Genomic DNA, 5,631 nt, shown 5'->3' with positions numbered 1-5,631 from the left:
AGGTTGCGGTGAGCCGAGATCTCGCCACTGCACTCCCGACTGGCGACAGACCTAGACCTTGTCTCAAGAAATAAAAATAAAACTCAGAGGGCGCGTCTCCTCGGACACGGGGCCTGGCTAGCTGGGGGCACAGGGCGTGAGAATGGCGAGCCTCTCCCAGGTACGTCAGGCCGGGGTTGCCATGCTTTTGGTTTCTGTGTTTTGAAACAGGACCTCGCTCTGTCGCCCAGGCTGGGGTGCAGTGGTGCAATCGTAGCTCACCGCAGCCTGGAATCCCTTGAGTGAAGCGATCTTCCTGCCTCAGCCTCTGGAGGAGCTAGGACCGCAGGCGCGCGCCACCACGCCGGCTAATTCTCCTCTTTTGTAGAGTTGGGGGGGGGCTCGAACTTAGGGATTCAAGCGATCCGCCCGCCAGGGCCTCTCAAAGGGCCAGGGTTACAGGGAAGAGCCACCGCGCCCAGTCCAGGGTGGGTCATCTTCTCCCGGACCTTATGTGGAGTCCGAGGCCCCCGAGCCCGCTGCCAAAGACCAAGTTCCAAGACCTAACCTAGTAAAGAACCCAGTTGTGCCTCCACCCGGAAGCGACTCGGGCTCGGGGCCGGAAGTGACGCCCTTTCTGTGCGCCGAGCCCAGAAACGGCCGCGCTCCGCCCCACGAACACCTGTTTCTGGGCGGAGAGCCCGCGCCGTTTCCTCCTCTGGTGTTTCGGCGCGGCCTCGGATCCGGCAAGATGGGCAAGAAAGGTAAGAAGGAGAAGAAGGGCCGCGGCGCGGAGAAGACAGCCGCCAAGATGGAGAAGAAGGTGTCCAAGCGCTCGCGGAAGGAGGAGGTGAGCGGGACAGAGCGGACCTAGCGGCCAGACGCCGCTGCCGTGCAGTCTCGGCCGAGACCCTGCGCCCCCCGGGTTGTGGGTCCTCGCGTGCGCTGTGGGAGCCGAGCCGGTGCCGCATCCGGTCGGCTGCACGGCGCCCGCCCCTTCCCGAGTCTCCACGTGTGTCTGCCGCTTCTCGAAGAACGACGGAGCTTCCCCTTTAACGTGCTTGCTTTTCTTCGTATGGTGTCTCGGGCGTTTTTCTGCGTTTCCTCCCCCTTCTTCCTCCCTTTAAAGGGCGGCTGGGTGGTGGGAAGAGGCAGGGTTTTGGCGTAGGACGACCTGGGGTTGAGTCTAGGGGGTGCCTCTGCAAGATGTCTGGTCTGGGAGTAAGACTCCTAGCTTTCCTGAACCTCACTCTTTTCGTTTTTTAAGAGGACGAACAATCGCAGCAATCCTGAGGAGGGAGCAGCAGATGGGCTTAAGTGAAGAAGGCCCTGGAGCCGCAGGGTATCTCACAGCAGCTGATGGCGGCCACCACTATTGTCTCCTTCCTTCTGGTCCTCAGCCCAGGGTCTGCGGGAGGGTCCGTCCTGAACTTGGGGCTGAGTGTTCTTCGGCTACTGCTCATGGGTTTCCTAACTGGGGGCAGTTTTCATGGCCAGTGTTTATTGCTTGCTGTGTGCCAGGCACAGTGCTACCTGGGCTTGAAACCTCACCACCAGGAGAATTCCGCAGCACTGGTGTTCCCATTGGACGGGAATTCAGAACAGCGGGTGAACCATGAAGCAGTAGGAACTGGGATGTGAGCGGATGTCTCGAACCCGGAGCTCTTGACCACATTCCTTTGTCCCTTTTCTTCCTAAATCGTTGATCTCTCCGTGTATTCATCGCTCAGATCACGGAGTTGGACTTTTCCCTCACCCTCCTCTTAGCTTTGACATTCTTTTTTTTATTGAAACATAGTCGTGCTCTGTCGCCCAGGCTGGAGTGCAGTGACATGACCTGCTGGTTAGGGTCGAGGCACAGGAAGTCAGTTTCCCTGTGTGGCATCTTCAGAATGGTGCTTGGCAAAAAGTAAGCACTCAGCAACCAGCTGTTACCTGTCATTTTTACTCATCTTCGTGTGTCTTTCCGGTGCCCAGTATGTAGGTGATTGTAACTATAGCTTTCTGTAAGAGAAGAGTGAGTGTCAGGCCTGGGGATTTTTATGTTATCTTAATCCTCAAAACAAACCTTTAAAATAACTGGTCATCTGATTAGGCTAGGTCCACGGAGGATCATCGAGCTCTCTTAAATTCAGCTGTCTGCAATGCAACCTAATCACGAGAGTGGTAATCCCATTATTTGACAGTCCTGGGAATTTTTGGGGGAAGGGAGATCTTGGGGACAGCTTGGAATTCTGCGCAGAGACTCCTGTATCAGATCACCTGGTTGGCACCTGCACTTGGTCCTGGTTCTGCCTGCCTCTTCAGCGTCTCCCTGGGCTCCCTCCAGCTGTAGTGCTTCTTTTTTTTTTTTTTAGTGTCTCAAACATGCCAAGTTCTGCCTGTGGTCTTACTTGGACCCCAGTCATACTCCTGTCGTCTTCTCAGCATTCAGCTTAATGTCACCTTGGAGAGGCTGTCACTGACTAGGCCACCGGTGTCACCCAGATCCTACCACCTTGCTCTTGGTCACCCAGTGATGATGTTCACTCAAGTTTAAAGACTGCTGCCTTAGAGTAGCAATGGCAAAGCTTTCTCAGTTCATAGACATTAGTATTTGAACCGTTTAACCTTGTTAAGCAAAAAACAAGTTGAAAGAATGCGATATGATACCACTTAATAGCTATTTATTTTGAGACGGAGTCTCGCTCTTGTTGCCCAGGCTGCAGTACAATGACGTGATCTTGGCTCACTACAGTCTCTGCGTCCGGGGTTCAAGCAGTTCTCCTGCCTCAGCCTCCTGAATAGCTGGGGTTACAGGTGCCTGCCACCATGCCCGGCTAATTTTTTTGTATTTTTAGTAGAGACAGGGTTTCGTCATGTTGGCCAGGCTGGTCTCAAACTCCTAACCTCATGATCCACCCGCCTTGGCCTCCCGTAGAGCTGGGATTACAGATGTGAGGCCCTGCGCCCGGCCCATTTAGTGAGATTTAAAACTGTAAAACAGCACTATGTGTTGCTTAGGGATCCACATGTGTAATAGAAGTGTAAAAAGCTTGAGACTAATAAGCTCTGAGTTCCAGGTAATGGTTAGTTTGGGAAATGTGTGGGTGCTACACACAAGTGACACTATCCCTTACCCTGGGAATGGTGCACAGGAGTGTCTTCGATAGAGTTCTGTACCATATATGTTTTAAATATCTCATCTACAGACTTCTAAGCACTGTGTCCTGCTGTGAGAGCTGACTGGGAGGGATTGACATTCACCCCGGGACTGAGGGGTGGGCTGAAGGAAACACGGATGGGGCGAGGCGGCTGTTGAGGCTGAGGGAATGGGGTGTGTGTTCATTGAACGGAGAGGAAGCTGGTGTAGCTCGGGGAGTAAGGGCTGGGTGGGAGGTGGGGCTGGAGAGGGAAGTGATCTGCAGGTGTCCGTAGCTCCAAGAAGGACAGCTGAGGATAGAAGGAACTGGAGCTGTCAGGCTGGGCTGTTTCGTGAGTGTTGGGAAATGGGTTCTGGCTGAGGCAGGAACACTCGGTTCCAGTGCTGCCCCCCTCAGTGCCTTAAGTCACCCACCATGCTAGGAAAACTCAAGAGCTTCCACAGATAGACCGCAGCTGGCGTTTGCCGCGCCCTTGCTGTGCAGGCAGCGTTTTAACCAGTTGCACGTCTTGCTGTGATGGAGCTCATATTTTGTTGGGGTAGAGGGGTGTGGAGGAAGCAAATGAGTGAGAGAAATGTATCGGACGCTGCAGACAGGAAGGCAGGCAGGTGCGCCGGCCAGGCCTGGGTTGTGAGAGGCGCTGAGGGTGCCTGCGCCGAAGTAGCTAGGGGCTTAAGTGGAAGGTCCTGCAGGGGAGCGTTAAGGGCCTGGAATGAGGTGATACCTGGAGTACACATTTACGTTTCTAATAAACCACCTTTGAGGTCCAGCTCTGGTGACTTTGGAGTGTGTCGAACTCTGCATTTCAAACACAGGCACAGTGTGTTACCCGTTCACAGACGTGACCTAGCCCAGTCCAGTCACACTGACTGGAGGAAAGCTGAGCAGGCTGTGGCTCCGTGGCATGTCCAGGGAACGAGTCTCACGTGTGCCTGCTTGGTTTCCTAGGAAGACCTGGAGGCGCTCATAGCCCATTTCCAGACACTCGATGCCAAGAAGACTCAGATTGTGGAAACTCCGTGCTCCCCGCCCTCACCAAGGTGAGCAAGTCGCGTTTTTTGCATTGTATGTCTGTCTCTTCTATAAATTGAAAAACTACTGTAGCACCATGTTTCATATATGACCAGTCACTTGAGACTTTTTCATTATTAAAACCTGTTCTTGGTCCCTTTCTTCAGAAGAACTGGAATGCGGCTGTTCAGCTTTATTTTCCTGCAGAAACCAGGGGCCAGGGACTCCAGCACAGCTGCAGGCCCCTGTGCTGGGATTGAAAGGTCTTTGAAGAGTCATGATGTGTGGATAAAAGTGTTGCCCCAGTGAGCTTTTCTTTAGTTAGTTTTTTTTTTTTTTTTTTTTTTTTTTTTGAGACGAAGTTTCCCTCATTGCCCAGGCTGGAGTGCAGTGGCACGATCTTGGCTCACTGCAATCTTCGCCTCCCAGGTTCAAGTGATTGTCCTGCCTCAGCCTCCCAAGTAGCTGAGATTGATTACAGGCATGCGCCACCACACCCAGCTCATTTTGTATTTTTAGTAGAGACGGGGTTTCTCCACGTTGTTCAGGCTGGTCTTGAACTTGGGACCTCAGGTGATCCGCTCGGCCTCCCGAAGTGCTGGCATTACAGGTGTGAGCCACCGGGTCTGGCTTCTTTGGTTCTTAAGGTATTTTAAAAGAGCATATTGTAGACAGAAAGCTGAAAATCATCATGGCTTTTTGCTGTGTTTGTAATGCTTTTAAATTCTCATGTGAAAAGTCTGTTAAACATAAATTGTGTATAAGCCATTTTAAATGAATTTGAAAATTATGTACAAACATTCCAAGCCTGTAGGATTTCAAACACGTGGGATGAGCTGGAATAAGAAATAGCTTGCTTTATTTCCCTCAGTAGGAGATGAACCTTGCAGGATTCACCTTGTGAATAAAGCTGCCGCAGGCCCAAGTGGAAGCCGGCGTTCGGCCCTTCTGGAGCGGGGGTCATGATTGTGCTGCCTTTGCCTTGACAAGTTGCACCTACCGGCCTCGGAGGCAGGGTTATCACGTGCACAGAGGTGGGAGGAGCGTGGCGATGAGTCCCTGAGCAGAGCGAGTCCTGTGGGGGCCACTCCCAAAGGCAGATGTTCTTCCTGCTTTCACTTGAATGTCCAGTAGGGTTTGAGTTTTATTTTTCCCTTTGTTTTTTCTCTTTTTTGAGACAGAGACTTGCTCTGTCGCCCAGATTGCAGTGCAGTGGGGCGATGTTGGCTCACTGCAGCCTCTGCCTCCAGGTTTAAGTGATTCTCCTGCCTCCTCCTCCTGAGTAGCTGGGACTGTAGGAGCTACCACCACACCTGGCTAATTTTTAGTAGAGACAGGGTTTCATCATATTGGTCAGGCTGGCCTTGAAGTCCTGACCTCGGGTGATCCACCCACCTGGTCCTCCCAAAGTGCTGGGGATTACAGGCATAAGCCACCTTGCCTGGCTGCTTTTCCTTTTAGTTTGCATGTTGTCCTCAGTGCCAAATGTAAATTACGC

At 52.5% G+C, this 5,631-nt stretch overlaps 1 long non-coding RNA gene across 2 annotated transcripts; it reads left to right on the top strand.

Moving 5' to 3' along the window:
* The first annotated feature begins 414 nt into the window (after positions 1–414).
* On the top strand, positions 415–5,288 carry LOC116555745. Of its 2 annotated transcripts, none has more exons than XR_004270657.1 (3): positions 415–829; positions 4,071–4,162; positions 5,008–5,288. It is a non-coding gene; the product is annotated as an uncharacterized LOC116555745 (long non-coding RNA). The 2 variants fall into 2 exon arrangements; XR_004270656.1 differs by having other exon boundaries at positions 5,005–5,288.
* The last annotated feature ends 343 nt before the right edge of the window (positions 5,289–5,631 follow it).

This window comes from Sapajus apella, unplaced genomic scaffold (genome assembly GCF_009761245.1).
Source record: "Sapajus apella isolate SASKATOON/1434 unplaced genomic scaffold, GSC_monkey_1.0 scaffold15, whole genome shotgun sequence".
NCBI classification, from domain to species: Eukaryota; Metazoa; Chordata; class Mammalia; order Primates; family Cebidae; genus Sapajus; species Sapajus apella.
Note: the sequence above shows the minus strand (reverse complement) of the source record. Positions and strands in the feature narration are given on the sequence as shown.